Source organism: Hypanus sabinus, chromosome 7 (genome assembly GCF_030144855.1).
Source record: "Hypanus sabinus isolate sHypSab1 chromosome 7, sHypSab1.hap1, whole genome shotgun sequence".
Classification (NCBI taxonomy): domain Eukaryota; kingdom Metazoa; phylum Chordata; class Chondrichthyes; order Myliobatiformes; family Dasyatidae; genus Hypanus; species Hypanus sabinus.
This window is the reverse complement of record NC_082712.1, coordinates 151,688,733-151,705,570: the sequence shown is the minus strand read 5'-3', so window position 1 is coordinate 151,705,570 and position 16,838 is coordinate 151,688,733. Positions and strand designations below refer to the sequence as shown.

General features: G+C 38.1%; 1 protein-coding gene across 1 annotated transcript in view; it reads left to right on the top strand.

Annotated features, from left to right (window-relative positions):
* Positions 1-16,838, top strand: part of lrrc4ca (leucine rich repeat containing 4C, genome duplicate a) — a 1,033,148-nt gene that overhangs the window by 414,492 nt on the left and 601,818 nt on the right. Inside the window, exon 8 of the mRNA XM_059975961.1 lies at positions 8,292-8,378. The gene's annotated coding sequence lies outside the window, so the exon portion shown is untranslated. The remainder of the gene's footprint in view (positions 1-8,291; positions 8,379-16,838) is intronic.

Genomic DNA, 16,838 nt, shown 5'->3' with positions numbered 1-16,838 from the left:
CTTTAAAATAAAATAGGGCAATTTTTTTTTAGGGCAGGATCAGATGCAATGTTGTAGCAATTCAGTATTCATACAACCTCCTTAATTCCAGATGCTTCTTGAGGCTAGTTCCACCATGCAGCCACAAGTTTATCATTCATGATGAAATGGCCAATTCACGATTACCCGAGTGTCTTGTTGGATCTGTCAACAAGTAGTTAGTTAATGGTTAACCACACTGAATAAAGTGCATGGAGTCAAATACAGGACTGACTCAGTGAGGTTGGCAGATGTCCTTTGAAGAGCACTGGAAAATCAGAACGGTTTTTATGACAAATCAAATGTTTAATATTCACTATGTTTAGACATTGCACAATGATTGCTTGTCAGTCTTTTTGTGTAGTTTTTTCACTGATTACTATTATATTCTTTGTTCTTCTGTGAATGCCTGCAAGAAAATGAATGGCAATATGTGCAGTATGTATTTTGAAAATAACTTTAATTTGAACTTCAGACTTATTGGGAATAGCTTCTAATTTCAGATTTATACAAATTTTGTCACTGTTATGATGGGATTCAAGTACATAAATCTACATTTAAACCCAAAAATAATGTATATATGAAGAACTTCGCACATTGCCTGTCAGGAGTATGTACGTTCTCCCTGTGACCGTGTGGGATTCCTCCAGGTATTCTAGTTTCCACCCACAGTCCAAAGATATACTAGTTGTTAGGTTAATTGTTTATTGTAAATTATCCTGTGATTAGGCCAGAATTAAAGTGTGGGAGAGCAGGGCAGCGAGGCTTGTGGGCCTGGAAGGGCCGAATCTGTGCTGTATCTCAATAAATAAACAAGCAAACAGATAGCTAAAATCAGCTTTGATCTGCAAAACAATGGACTTCTGGACTTGTCAAGATAGCTGCTTTAATTAGCATGAATACCACAGGCTGAATGACCTCTTTCTGTGCTGTAGCTTTTCTCAGTAGTCCAGAACTGTGGACACAAGTCCACTGACAGTCTCATGCCCCATCCATCTACTGTATCTCATTTGCTGTGTTCTTGTTTGTGCAGAGTTCATTGAAACATTCTTCCTATAGCCAATGTCTCCTGCTGTGCCCTTCGTTGAAACATTTCCTGCTCCTTTCACTTGCTTTAAGGAAAGAAGCTGGCACAGAATTAAATGGAGGAAATAAATGTAATGTGCAAATGAAGTGGATCATGAATAAATTTGCACATTGAATGCTAATACTTGCTGAACAAGACATTGACAGGTCTGCAAATATTGCCTCCCAGGAGCAATTTTAGGAACATGGATTAAAAAGAAACATTCATTATATGTCAGTGTTAAATGCAGATTACTACTACTTACACTCAGGTTTAATGCAATAAACCTTTCAATGATTAATTTGTGTAAAATACCCTGGCTCTTGTCAGGTTGTGAAGTACAACTTGTGCAGAGAAGCAAGACCAATCCAACAACTATCTGCTACATTGATGATATACTGGCCTGAGCTGAATTTCATCAGCTGTTTGTATTGAAGGGAGCAGTAATAGTAAGCAGCTATGTATTCTCCTTGATTATTTGTATTAAAAATACAAAATCTCATTTGCTTTTGGGGAATGTTGGGGGTGTATAGTTTGAATTTGGTGATTCATTGGGAAGAATCAGTGCTCAAGATGGAGACTGCCTGGAGCTTAGTGATACGAGGCATTGTAATTAATGCCGTATCACTGGAATTTGTTTATCTGATGCAAACATCTGTATTTTATCACTTATTTGTACTATCTGTGCTTTCAGCATTCTGCTTTCAAAGCACTGGTGATAGCACTTCTGTCTTCAACTCAAAAAAATTGGGATTTGATTTCACTCCTGAAACCGAAGTACATATTTACAGCAAACATGGAGTACAGTGTCAAGATAAGTTGAAGAAGCTTTAAACTAGATTGAGCTGCCCTCACAGCTGGATTTAAAAAGGACAGGGATGTTTCCCAGCCTGGTTTAACTAATATTAACCCTTTGAACTGAAAGTGATTAATAGATTCTTTCACAACATTTACAGAGAGGGACTAACGGTAAAAGTTTTGGATCGAGACACTGTATATTACTCTGCCAGTGCAGGCCATAGCCTCAACGTCAGTTCAGCATAGAGTGGAGAGCAGGCCATAGCCTCCGTCTCTGTGCAGTGCAGAGCAGAGCAGAACTGCCCCGACCCTAACTCTGGTCACGACCCACTGCCTTTTCAGCCCCTCTGGCCCGCCATTTAAATTGTCCAAACATTGAGTCATTCCTCAGTCTAGGATCCAAGCCCTGGTACATTGATTCACTCTGGGTCTGGACCCTGCCGTTCCGTTCCGGCCCGGCCCATACCCAACCTTTCCAAATTGGCTGGCACTTGAACCGATCAAACCTCACTCTTGCTTTAGGTGGGTAGGCTTTGAATCTGCCTGACCTCTGCTCTGAATTATTCTGCTCCACTCACCCTGACCTTGCCAGAAATTGAGCTCAATCTTGCCCAACTTTGGCTCGACTTCGCCTTGCACCCGTATGTTTCGACCCTCAACTCAGCATCACCTTTGCTTACCTCTCCATTGTTTAGCGTGATCATTTACCATATTTTTTTTTTAAACAAAAAAGTGTTATTAATAATGTATTTCATTGTATTCCTAGTTTTGTTAATGAGCAGTAAGTAGTCTCAGGACTTCAGGAGTGCCTTATACTCTTCTCTATAGCTTCTCCCTCTCAAAATATAGGGTGCTTCTTTCATTTTTTGATCACAGGCTCCTAAGTGTTCCTTTACCTTAAGCCTCCTAAATAAATCTGGTTTGTTACACAACACACAATGGAGTATTGCCTTTCCTTAGTGGGCTCAACCATAGCTGCTCTAAAAAGTATCAGCATTCTATAAATTTCTTCCCTTAGGATCCAGCACAGATCTAATTTTCTGAATGTACTTGTATATTGACATCTGCATGACTATTATAACATTACCCTTTTTGCATGCCCTTTCTATTTCCCATTTTAATTTGTACTCTACATCCAGGCTAATGTTCTGAGGTCTGTATAGAACTCATATAATATTTTGTTTCACCCTTGCAGTTAAATCTATCCACAAGGATTCTATATCATCTGACCTTATGTCATATTTTTCTAGGGTTTTGACTTCATTTTCCACCTCATCCACCTCTGCCTACCTGCCTGTCCTTTTAATATAATGTTTATACATGAAAATTGTAAGACAAATTAGCAGTATTCCAGACATGATAATTGGGGAATACAATTTCAACAACCAGTGATAGACAGACGACACAGTACAGAAAGCTATTTCTGAAGAAAAGTTCCAAGAAGTACTAGATAAAGTTGATGCATAAAATGCAATGAGAGGGCTGACCATCAACTGCAGAAGACCAAATGTATGTTTATCACAAAGAAGAAAGGAATTTAGAAATGTCATCTAAAGGTAGGCAATGAAACAATTAAACAAACGTGGAAGTTTAATTACTTAGGGAGCACAATAGCATCTGACAATAGGGCTGATGTTAAAATTAGAAGGATTGGGATTACTAAATGTTCAAGCATTTGAACATGATAATAAAGAATGGCATAACTTCTATGGACATGAAACTCAGAGTTATGTGATGCTAGGTTCATTCCACACTAACATATGGAAGTGAATGTTAGACAGATATTTTGAGAAGAATGATGAAAATAACATGGAAGGACAGAATAACAAATGAGAAAGTGTTGCGGAAAGCCAGAATAAGAAGAAAGCTGATGTCATCAGTCAGGAAACAGTAGCTCAGTAATTTCTGGGCCACATCGTGAGGAAAGAGAAGCTTGAACATCTTGCAGTTATGGGAAAAATTTATGAAAGAAAGAGTCACATTCGACACAACATGGCATCTATGAGTTACATCACGGTGTGGACAGGCAAAAGTTCTGAAGAGCTTATCAGATTAAAGACAGATGGAAGACCATGATAATGATGATGATCCACGGATGTTAGGCTCCCAGCTGTGATTTTATTTCAATCGTGACTCTGTAATGCCCACAATTTTTAAATGCCAATTTCCAATTGCGCTACAAGATCATCTGTCTTACTTTGTTTATTGCATATATTCAAATATAAGTTCTTAAGTCCTGTATTCCCAACTCTTCTTTTCAACTTTGTTTTCATTTTGCCTAAAGTTAAATTCTTATCTCTTTCTAAACTTTTTAATTCATTCTTTACTTGGCAGACTTCTGTGACCTGTCCTGTACTTACCTTCCTTTTTCCTTCTGAAAATACTCAGCAGGTCAGGCAGCATCTTTAGAAAAGAAACTGGGTTGATGTTTCAGGTTCAAGACTATTTATCAGAACTTCTTAATGATAAGATGTCCTTGATCTGAAACAATAAGCCTGGTTTTATTTCCACAGTTTCTGTTTGGCCTGCTAAATATTCCCAGCATTTTTCGTTTTTATTTCATTTTTTCTGGCATTTTGTTTGATTTTCAGTCCTATATCATATGCAAGTTATTGAAAGTGAACATTTGAAGATATATAGCTACCAGCTGTGCTGGATAATTTGGTGCTATATTTGTACCCTGACTAGATTACACAAACCGTACAGATAAACAACTATTGTGGTAAAACGTTAAGAGTGGCCTCACCGGCTGATGAAGTTTTATCTAGCTTGCTGTAAACAGAATTCAAGCAACAACTTTAATGGATGCAGAATATAAGATGAAGGAAATCAATGAACTAGAAAGTAGCAGGAGATTGGGGTCAAAAGAATTGATTACCTATATACAGTATTTTTAGGCAAAGTGGAAGACAGAAAAAAACAGCAGGAAAGATTGGCAAAAAAAAATAGATTGACACGAAAAAAGCAGAGAATAACAACTGAAGTAATTTAAAAAAGACAGAAGTCAGACATACTGTGAGGCAGCCATGCCATTTGTAATGTGGCTGTGTGATTTGCATGCTGCTATTTCCCTATCATATTCTTTCTGATTTCAAGGCAAATGTATGCTCACCTTGAAACAAATCTTTTCTTATGTAATTTTTTATACATTTGTTGATATTCTCCTTCATTTGCATCAGATCACATCAAAAAATGTTGAGTAAATATCATGGTGAAAAAAGGCAGAATTGCAAGAAAAAAATAATTCATCACAGCAGAGTTAGCTAAAACTCAAGTACTTAGGCTTAGGGTAAGAAGTAAGTATAGAGGGGGTCTGAGGAGGAACTTTTTCACCTTGGTTCCAATCTAAAATGCACAACCCAAGTGAGTATTTAAGAAATATCTGTCCAAACTTTTGAAGCACTAATCCATGGAAGCCTATTAAACTGGTGCTGAGAAATAGGATTAGTACAGATAGGTCTTTAGTGGTCAGCATGGACATATGCACAGGGTGTTCCAAGGGACCCATTTTCGTGTTCCATGCCTGTCTACTTCTACTTACGCCTGATGATGAAGGGTTTAGTGTGGAAATTATGGCTCTCAAGAACTAGAAATTATATTGAATGTAACCATTTTTTTCTGTGCACCATGAGGTTCATTTTCAACAATATGCCATCCAGAAAAAAGAACTATGGACTTCAGGCACAACATTTGGATCCACTTCTGGGTCCACTTTGTGTCTATGCCTTATGTGCCTTGGCTTCTCCATGCAGTTTCTAATAGATAGCACACAGGATTCTTACTGGTCTGCTGCGTACTGTCTTATTGACATGTCTATTTATTCTGAAGAATTTTACTAGACAACGGAGTTACTTAGAAGAATTCGAACCCAAGGTCATGACTTTGACAAATATTAATTACTTCACCTACTTTTCCCTCAAGTACTGAATATTTTCAAAAAGTGGTCATGATTAAAATCCATTTACTATGCTGAGAGAAAAAAAATTGTGAGATGATCATTGTGAATTGGCAATCTTGATGGGTTTTCATTGGGCTGCAGTGACAAGGAGCAGTGGCACACATTTTACAATATAGTTTGAAAAATAAAAAAAATTGTAAGTGCTAGAAATGTGAAATAAATGTTGGAAATATTCAATTAGAATCTCAAGGGGAGAGTTTAAGAGTTTACTTTCAGAATGATATCCTTTCATCAGAGTAAGGGAAAGAAGCTGCACAAACAGATTTCAATTTGTCAGAAAAAACTGGGAGAGCTGGAACGAATGAGGGAACAAGGAAACAGTTACTTCCTCCAAGCCATCAGGCTAATCAACATCTCCATTCATTAACCAACAACCAGCAGGATATATAGCCAGAAAATTTATGTATTCGTAGAAATACGGACTAGCTTCTCAAGGAAAGCAATCTACCCTCCTCAGCAGAATCAAGGAATCTTTGACACCCATCTAAGCAAACAGTGTAATAATAATTAAAGACCATGATCTCTCAATAAGGCCATCAAAAACATACTTAAAAATGAGCCAAGCATTTGGTAAGGATTCACCAAATTTACTGCAAGTTTTTGAATTGTACAATAAGTATAGATTAAATATAAGCAATTAGTAATGAGCAAATTATATTTTTAAGACTGGGGCCAACAGAGTTACATTGAGAGTCGAGGGTTATTGGAAGATCTTTCCCTTGATCACTCTAGTCTTCTTTATCCCATTTCATCACTGCTTAGCGGTGAGAGTAGAAGTTCTTAGTCTTACAGTGGTTTAAGATGTTTGATTTATTTAGCTCTGCCAAGTATTTTTGATTGTTATGTAGAAATTGCATATTGATAGCACAAGAGTTAATGGAAGGCTTAGACTGTGTTATCTTGACTTCTACTGAAGGAGACATTCCTAATCAATATGTAAACGTGCGATCATTGGCACAGGTAGGCAGCTCTGTAACGTGCTGCCTTGTGAAGCACAGGTGCCAAAAATGGGATTGCTCCAGTGTGCAGGTTTCACAAGTCTAAATGTTTTAGTGTGTACTCATAGTCCATGTTATGTTTGGAAGGTGCACTTGTCTAACCTATTAGTACGCAGCAAATAATAGGCAAAATGATGCAAATCTATTGATAAGTATCATGCACTGCTCAAGGATGTATGCCTTATTTTCCAGTTTTCAGTGCTCATGACATTGTGTGAATTTGCACCAGCAGTGCCAGATCTCTGCAAATTGGTGTCCTAATCTGCTTAATTAGCTGTTTTATTATTGAGATTGATGGGAATGTCAGCTCCAGGACATACAAAACCAGTTCACTGCCGAAGAAAACCAAAGGTTTTATTGTTATTTTGTATAATCTGTCACAAAAACTGTAATGACTATTTTTTGTGTTCATTTTCAGGAGTACATTATGAGAATAATTTTTCACAAAATAGTACAAAAAATAAGAAATGGCAACAAAGAAAATGTTGATATTTGGAATGTGATGTTGCTAAGCAATGCTACATTAAGCTCATTTGACATCATTATAGCATTCATAACTGGGATCTCCAATTATTTTGAAGTGCCATCCCTGGTAATTGTTGAGCATAATGGTTGGTTGTGAGGCTTCTGAAGCATTTGAGTGTGCTCAAACTTTAACACTGTTATTTTACTTAAACCATTTGTGGTCAGCCATTGTCCTTCAACAACACAATTGTAATGCATAAAGCAGATTAGCTTGTCAGTTTTTTTTCATTCTTGTACATTGTCCCTGTATCTGTTTATACTGATGATTAATAGGTTAATAACCCAAGGCTAGAAATTTCATCTTTATTTATTGCACTGAAACGATGTTGACTTTAGTTCTGATAGACGATCAAGGTTTTCCCTAAATTAATAAAGCTAGGGCAATTTACCTGTAAAAATTGTTAGTACAGTTTTACCATTTGCTATGTTAAAACATTATCTGCACTATTTGCAATGGCAGCTGACTGTGAAGGTCACAGTTTTTGCTTCTTTGGGAAGTATGAGAAGGACGTCACAGCCTTGAAGAGCTCTCCCATTGGCTGCTTCCGTGCAGCAGTGTAAAAGGCTGTCGTTGAGGTAAGAGAAAATGAGGACAAAGTGCCTTCGGTGCACATGATCATTCTACCCTGTTGCTGCGGTCATCCTTGTGGGTGGAATTCCACGCCACGAGTGGCCATACTGTGAGGCAATAATCATACTGTGAGGTATGATCATTGTTCAGCCTGTGCTCACAAAGTATATCTGTGCTGTCTACAATTTGGAAAAACCACAATAAAGAAAGTGAGAACCAGGAATGATGCAATAAAACTCACAACCTTGAAAACTCTGGCAAGCATCTATAGTCGGCAATGCATCAAAATCCCAGTCAGGATCCTTTAATTTGCAGGTCTTTGCTAGCTTGATAACATTTTGCTCCTTGTTTTACTAGGAGTTATAAAAGCAGAACATGAACTGGACATTTCCTATGTTTAATTACCAATGCAGTTGATGAATCGCAGGCTCCAATATCAGTGAGGTAATTATATCAATGTGAATCTACTCCAATTTCCTGTCAAAATCACCCATCCAACTTTACCCTCAGATCCCTCTAAAGTATAACTGAACCCTTCATATTCCCCTCCTTCCCAAGCGAAGAATTGTTTCTACCATTCATAACCTCACTGCTGATGGACATCCTGGTTCTAAATTAAAATTACCTAAGTATACCCTTTCCGGAATCTACCCTACCTGAGCTCCCTATTATCTATGCTGTCTATTTTGCCATGTGAAAGATTTTAGGAAAAACAGTATATAACCTGTGGCTTTCTGTTGTCATCTTCCTTTGCACTAGAAATGCAGCTCTCTCTTGAATTAGCTTCAACAATGGCAAAAATACTGCAGTGGCCAATTTTTGTCCTCCAGCAAGAGTTTTCAATTTTAGTGGACTATCGCTTTTCCCTTGGAGCACACCATTTAAGGATTAAAACGCAAGCTTTGCAGCTCTCTATAGCTTTACTGTTTACTTACATACTGAGACCTCCTTGTGTCTTCAATGGCAGGCCAGCAATCAAAGCTGATTTGCAATCTGTACTTATTCTCACCTATCTACTATAAGCCTACAGACTCTCACTGCTACCTGGACTATTCCTCTTCCCACCCTGTCTCTTTCAAAAATGCTATCCCCTTCTCACAATTCCTCCGTCTCCGCCGCATCTGCTCTCAGAATGAGGCTTTTCATTCCAGGACGAAGGAGATGTCTTTTTAAACAAAGGGGCTTCCCTTCTTCCACCATCAACTCAGCTCTCAAACGCATCTCTCCCATTTCTCGCATATCTGCCCTCACCCCATCGGCCCGCCACCCCACTCGGGATCGGGTTCCCATTGTCCTCACTTACCACCCCACCAGCCTCCAGGTCCAACGTATAATTCTCCGTAACTTCCGCCACCTCCAACGGGATCCCACTACCAAGCACAGCTTTCCCTGCCCCCCCTTTCTGCTTTCCGCAGGGATCGCTCCCTACACGATTCCTTTGTCCACTCGTCTCCCCATCACTTCCCACCGATCTCCCTCCCGGCACTTATCCTTGTAAACGGAACAAGTGCTACACCTGCCCTTACACTTCCTCCCTCACCACCATTCAGGGCCCCAGACAGTCCTTCCAGGTGAGGCGACACTTCACCTGTGAGTCGGCTGGTGTGGTATACAGCATCTGGTGCTCCTGGTGTGGCCTTTTATATATTGGTGAGACCCGACGCAGACTGGGAGACTGTTTCATTGAACACCTACGCTCTGTCCGCCAGAGAAAGCAGGATCTCCCAGTGGCCACACATTTTAATTCCACATCCCATACCCATTCTGATATATCTATCCATGGCCTCCTCTACCGTCAAGATGAAGCCACACTCAGGTTGGAGGAACAACACCTTATATACCGGCTGGGTAGCCTCCAACCTGATGGCATGAACATTGACTTCTCTAACTTCTGTTAATGCCCCTCCTCCTCTTCTTACCCCATCCCTGACATATTTAGTTGTTCATTTTTTTCTCTCTCTGCCCATCACTCTGCCTGTTCTCCATCTCCCTCTGGTGCTCCCCTCCCCCTTTCTTTCTCCCTAGTCCTCCCATCCCATGATCCTTTCCCTTCTCCAGCTCTGTATCACTTTTGCCAATCACCTTTCCAGCTCTTAGCTTCATCCCACCCCCTTTGGTCTTTTCCTATCATTTTGCATTTCTCCCTCTCCCTCCTACTTTCAAATTTCTTAGTATCTTTCTTTTCAGTTAGTCCTGACGAAGGGTCTCGGCCCAAAACATCGAAAGTGCTTCTCCCTATAGATGCTGTCTGGCCTGCTGTGTTCCACCAGCATTTTGTGTGTCTTATTCTCACCTACTGCTCACTTCACTGGATGACATTGAACCAATATATATTGATCTGAGAGATTAGAACTAATCTCTTGTTATTGTCATCAGTATTGAGATATGAGGTTCAGTTGAATAGACAGCCAGATTCTTTTTTTCCCAGGACAGAAGAAGAAGCATAATTGTAAGGAGTTGGGAAAAATTTTTAAGGGGGATGTTTGAGACACATTTTTTTTTAAAACACAAGTGTAAGGAAAGCACTCTGAGGGGTGGTGGTATGCAAAAAAATTAGAGACATTTAAGAGATTCTTAGCTACAGTAGGCATGTCAATGCAAGAGATATGGAGGGCAGGGTTGGAGGGAAGGCTGAGATTAACCTTGGAGTATATAACCCAGGTTAATTAAACCCAAAGATGTAATCTTAGAAAGCTCCACCTGTGGAGGGATTAAAACAAGGTTTACCGAATTTAAAAGAAAAGAGAACTTGGGGGGAAAGAAAGCTCTGTGAGAACGAGGTGTGGCTGATGCAGGTGAGTGAAATAAAGACAGCAAACTATTAGAAGCTAAAGATATAAACTGTTAAAAATGGAATTAGTAGTGAGCATCTCAACCCTACTTGAAAACCTCAGGGAGAAACTGCTGGAGGAGAGACAACATCAATAAAAGGTTTAAGGAAGCTACAGGTATATACAAACAGGGATAGCAAGACAATACTGGCAGAAACAAGTGTCCAAGATCTCGAATGTGTAAGAAAGTGAATGGACTTTCCATGGATGACCCACTATTTCATTCAACAAACCAAGAAGCAAGATGGCTAGATACCCAATATCGAAGAACCAGTGCGGGAACAAAATGTTTCAAGACAGAGGATTTAATACCATTGGATGTATCAGTTTATTTTTCAATCAAAGAGTTGAATTTGATTTTCTGGAAGAACTGATTATTTTTGCAAAGGTACTGAATGAGATTTACTTTGTTTAAAAGTTGTGATGTTGGAGAATTGTTGTGAAAGGAGTTAAACTAAGTACACACAAACATTTTTTTAGGGTTGAATTTAAATTTGTAGACATACTGACCTGGAACAGAAACTGAAGTCAACCATAAACAGTTAAGAATAGGAATTCAATTAGTTTCAAACTAACTTGGGATAAATAAAAAGGAAAGGTTAGTCTGTAAACCTTTAAATAGGGAATAACACTATATCTAATTAGTTAGAGAAATTGGAGTAATAACGGTTACTCTAATGGATCTCACTGATTCTAACTAAAAAGGAATTTGGTTTTCGTTTGATATCTGAGATTAGGATCCTAAGACAGAATGTTGGAATTTTGTATTGTTCTTATTCTTGTAAATATTTTGTATATATTGCTATTTTTTATAAATAAACTTACCTATAAAAGTGTGTATTTTCTATTCACTGCCTCCTTTTGATACCTAGAGCTAGTGATGGCCCACTAGTACCTAGTGTTGTACTAAGTGATTTGATTTTCTCAGAAAGAGTGTGGTGACCAGTCCCATGAGATAAGACACGTATTACACATGTATTACAAGTAGGTTAAAGAGTTGGCACAGCATTATGGCCCAAAGGACCTGTACTGTACTTTACTGTTCTATGTTTATGTTCATTTTCAGTGAAGTAAAGTAAGAGTGAGTGTGTGTGTGTGTGTGTGTCTGCCTGTCTGTCTTGCAGTGGGATCGTCGGAGAAGATGAAGGATGATGTGAACATGAAGGAGAGAGGGTCAGCATTTGTGAGTGAGACAGTAAGTAGGCTGGACGGAGTGGCAGTAGCAGAATATGAATTGAGCTGAATTCAAAGCCTTTGGATATTATGAGGAAAATGTGGTGAACAATGACCTTTACGTATGTAGTAAGTTTGTGGTTGTTTATTTGGTATTGCTCTATTCAGAGATCTTTCTGGTAATCTCCAGGTATGAATTGATGGCCAATGTTGTGGAGGGTGGCAGTGGTTGTAGAATGCAGAGTGCATACTCCCGTAGACAATGAACTCCACCAATTTGTCTGTTGTACTTTAAGAACGTGGAAGCAAGCATCATCCTGTCTGCAACCATTGCATTAGATACGATTCAGTGGCACCATTCTCTCCAGGTTGCGTTGATTCTGCTTGTGTTTGATGTTTAAGCACTGCTTCTCAGAATCGCAGCTACCTATGTGCTGGCAATTGTGTGATAATGAAAATTGCTCTTTAGTTATACCAGAGAACCTGATAACACAATGTACCCAGGACAAAATTTGAATAGAGTAATCGTAATGGTGTTTGAGGGCATAGCTCACACATGAGGTGGAATTTCTTCAGCTGAAGGATGATGAACTTAATGCAGAGACTGATAAATTTTTGTTTGTTAAAGGAGTTAAGGATTACAAAGAGAAGGCGGGAGAATGTGGTTGAAAACAAATTCAGCCATGATTGAATTGCAATAGCTGCAGAATTTTGGTCCATTTAATAATTAGGAATTGAATTAGAAGATAACTAGTCATTGATGACCCCAAGTACAACTAGTTTACTAGTGCCCTTCAAGGAGGGAAACTGGTCATCCCAACCTGGTCTAGAGTAACTGTGACTCTACAGCCAAAAATGTAGTTGATTCTCAAAATACAGCCTGAAATGCTGTGAGCAAGCCAATCAATTCAAGGGCAATTTGGAAAGGACATTAAATGTAGTCTTTACCAATGATGCCCAGAACACCCTGCCCCCCCCCCAAAAAAAAAAGTAAGTGCAAACAAAATATTGCAGATAAAACTAATATTGTGTGTGAACCAAAGATTACCAACTAGAGGATTTTCCCTTGTGTACTGATGTGTATGCTCTAATTATTTCAAATGAATATTGGTGCATGTGCTAGTATTGATTATCACAAGTTCCACCTTAAATATTGTCAGGAATCTGATGATGTGGTCTGTAGAAAGGGACAAAAACCTGCATTCACATATCACCTTTCATAACCTCTCCTCAAAAGTGCCTTCTTGTGATTGAAGCTTGTTTGAAATGCTGTCACTACTTCAAGATGTAGAGTTCGGATTAGCTCAATGCTATTATTCTTCTGTACATAATGCAGGCTGACATTACAGCTTAAAAGAGAGGGTGTTGCTGCACAGTTGGCAGCGCTGTCTTTTGGATGAGATTTTGAACCAAGGCCTCAGATGCTTTCTCAGATTGGGGATCAACAGTTATTCTTCACCATCACTTAAGATCATTTCATTTGCTGAGCCATTAAGGGATATTTCAAAAGGTAGGAAAAGCTTTCTCTTTTGTTTTTTTTTAATTCTTCTGCTCAGTGGATGCGTACTTTGGCTCCATGTTTTATATAATCCATTAATTGCTTTATGGACCAAACACAGGGATTTTTTTGTGGCAATATACTGTATTTGTCAGAAATTCTGTGCTTGATGTGTTGGGTTGCACATTTTATCAGATGGTGTTCAGTGAGTTGAAGCAGGCACTCAGCAGTGGAGATTCAAATGAGTATTCTAAACGTGATGAGGAACATCTGAAATATAATGCAAAATAACTATTTTCTTTCTTAGTATCTGTTTTACATATTGGTTTGAAAAGAAAAGAATTTTACCAGTGGAAAAGGAAACATTAATGCTATACTTAACTGCCTTAGATTTGGCATTAATAATAATGGTGCAATTGTTAGTGTTCACCATGCACTGTCAAATTCAACAATTTGTGGATAGTGCAAGTGAAACTGGAATTTTCACTCATTGATTTTCATCTTCTCCATAGCCTCCAGAAATCAATAAAATAACAAACACAATGCTTATGTTTGCAAATGATTCTTACAAGTGTGAATATATTTAAAAATATAAATTAAAAAGGGGTGTTTTAAAATTGTATAGCTAAGTACAAGTAGTATTTGGCAAACTCTCTTACCCTGGGTTTATGAATATTTCATCATATAATAGATTTCAACTAAAATACTTTCTATTTTAATTGTTCGATGTTATATCAGCATTAGATGTGGCTAATCTTTAAATTTTATTCTGTAAAATGCTTATAGTTCAAGTTAAAATTGTGTTTCTTTCTCCTTCTGGTTTATAATCTGTGAGATAATTCACATGGTAACTAGCTAAACCACCATTATGTATTTTCTATTGCCAGTCATCAAGGATTTATTCAAATCAATCAATAGCTCAATTCAATAATTCAGTAATTCCACTCATAGCAGAAGAGTGTGCAATTTGAAGTTTTTGTTCTTCATAGCATCCACAAAAAGAGGAGAGTGCCCCAAAGGATGAGTGACAGTAAGAACATTAAAACTACAAAGCCACCCCTACTCCCCCTCCTCCCACCCAAGCAGCAGCCCCTCCCCACTTACTTCAGCTATATATAAAAAAAGCATCTGCACCCACTGGTAGAAAGGAAGTGTATACCTTAAAATTACAATTGATAGCTTTTTGAGTTTACTTCAAGCCAATTCTTGACCATTGACTTGAATTTTGAGATTTTGTATATATATTTTATCCTCTTATCCTTCTCCAGGCTCTTAGGTCCTCCATCAGAGAAAAGATCCGACTCACCTGTGCAATATGTGGCCAAATTTTGATCTTATAACTCTTAACATAAACTGCAAGTATTGATGAAACTTACTCAACATAACCCACAGATGGATCAAAATGCTGTACATTATTTACCTACCATTTAGCAATAAAGCATTTAAATTTATACCCAAGTGAAGTAAACTGATCTTTCCTAGCTCAAAATAACTTGGATGTTATATATATCAAAAAGTGGCAAGTAGCTAAAATGTAAATAGTATAATGATGGGTAATTTAGACTTAACTACATGTTGTTTCTGACATTTACTACTGTAATTGCTGAGTACCTTTTAGAATAAATATAATTAATTATGGGCAGCAATTATTGTAAAACATTGTAGCTCAAGATTAATATTTGAATTCTGTGCCTGCAGTCCCATTGTGCTAGATATTAATCCTTGCTTGCATTATGCCTGGAAATCTTGAATGTTATTCATTGAGTAACACAAATGGCTTTCCAGAGGGCCTTCAACCACATGGCACTTACCTTATAATCATTAATATGTAAAGTCTCCTGGGAACAATAGAGATGAATAGTGGGAACTTCTGCTACATAACTAGTTGCCTGAAGTCTGTAAACAAAAACTGCCATCCACTTGGATAAAAGAGTAATGAATTATACTGTCTCTCTACCTTTGACCTTGCTACAGCAATAGCATCAAAAGGGAATTAAAGGGATCCAGGAAAGTAATTGCTGCTGGATCAACAAAAACAGGGAAACTGTTTCTCATTCTGAGAACAAATGCTAATGAAGAGAAAGGGTTCTCTCAGTCCTGGTGTTCAACAGCGAGCTGTTAATCCCTGTAAAATAATTTAGGTAGAATGGAAAGGGCTCTTGGTGTGAAACAAAAGGAAACCTTGTTTGCTAATTTGCCAGCACATCTATGTGATTTGTTCAGCACAACCTAACATTGCATAGCTGAGATATCAACTTGTTTCAGGTGACATCATTAATACACATAATTAAAATTATCACCTACAGAATAGTGTGAACAGGAAGTAGATTTAGGCTGCTAATGGTTTTGGCAATTGGTCTGTCAGGGCATGCATTCTCAATTCAGCTAAATATTGAGGCTTTGTAAAGTGTAGAGTTTACCTCAATGTCTTGTTATTGGTGATGGTATACAACGTTAGATGATCCAAACAATATTTTATGCTGGCTTTACAATATTACCATAATTAAGAAATATCTTTCATTGGAATATTCGAGTTAATTACAGTATCTCAGAGAAAGCCCACTTGCAGTCACATGAAAATTTGGGAGGGCTCAATGAATCTTAAATTACCTAATTTAAGTTTAATTTGCTAGATATAAATTCAATACTTTCAGGCTTGTTAAGTTGCTGAACTAATTACTGTAATTCAGGGATTAATCATACTCCGATAGGTAACATTTTGTATTTATTATAATATTTATTTAGCTAGAAGTATTGCTGTTTGTAACTGTTCAAGTTGTATGATGTCTTGTAAGGGGCTGGATGAGGGTAATGGACTGGCCTTCCAGTCACTTCTCGCACTGGTGCAACAGCTGCCCAGCAAAACAATGAACTACAGAAGTAGAAAGTTTAGAACCACAACCATCCTTGATAAATGGGGGGAATAATAATCAGGGATTACAACACTCCGTGTTTGCTTACTAATGGATATTAGGAATACATAATTGGGAGGAAGAACAGAAAATCTTGGACAAATGGTGAGATATTACAGAATGCTGTATGGACAGGGATCTGCAGCATGTCCTTGTACATAAAACATAGAACATTGGCCAGAAGGTGTGGCAAGTAATTGTGAAGGCAAAGGGAATGTTAATTAACATTGCAAACCAAAGGAGTATAACAGTAGGAAACCATGGCACATTTGTGCAGGTCATTGATGAGACCCTATGTGGAGTACAGTATAAGAAGATATTGATTTTATATAGTTCGGGGAAATACTTGCACTGAAAATAGTTCAGAAATGTTTCTTTTGGTTGATCCCTATTTGACATGAGGGAAAATGAAGAAAACTCATTGAGGATGAAGAGAATGAGAAATGAACCTACGGAAACAAGCAAGATTCTGGAGGGTAGAAGATGGGAT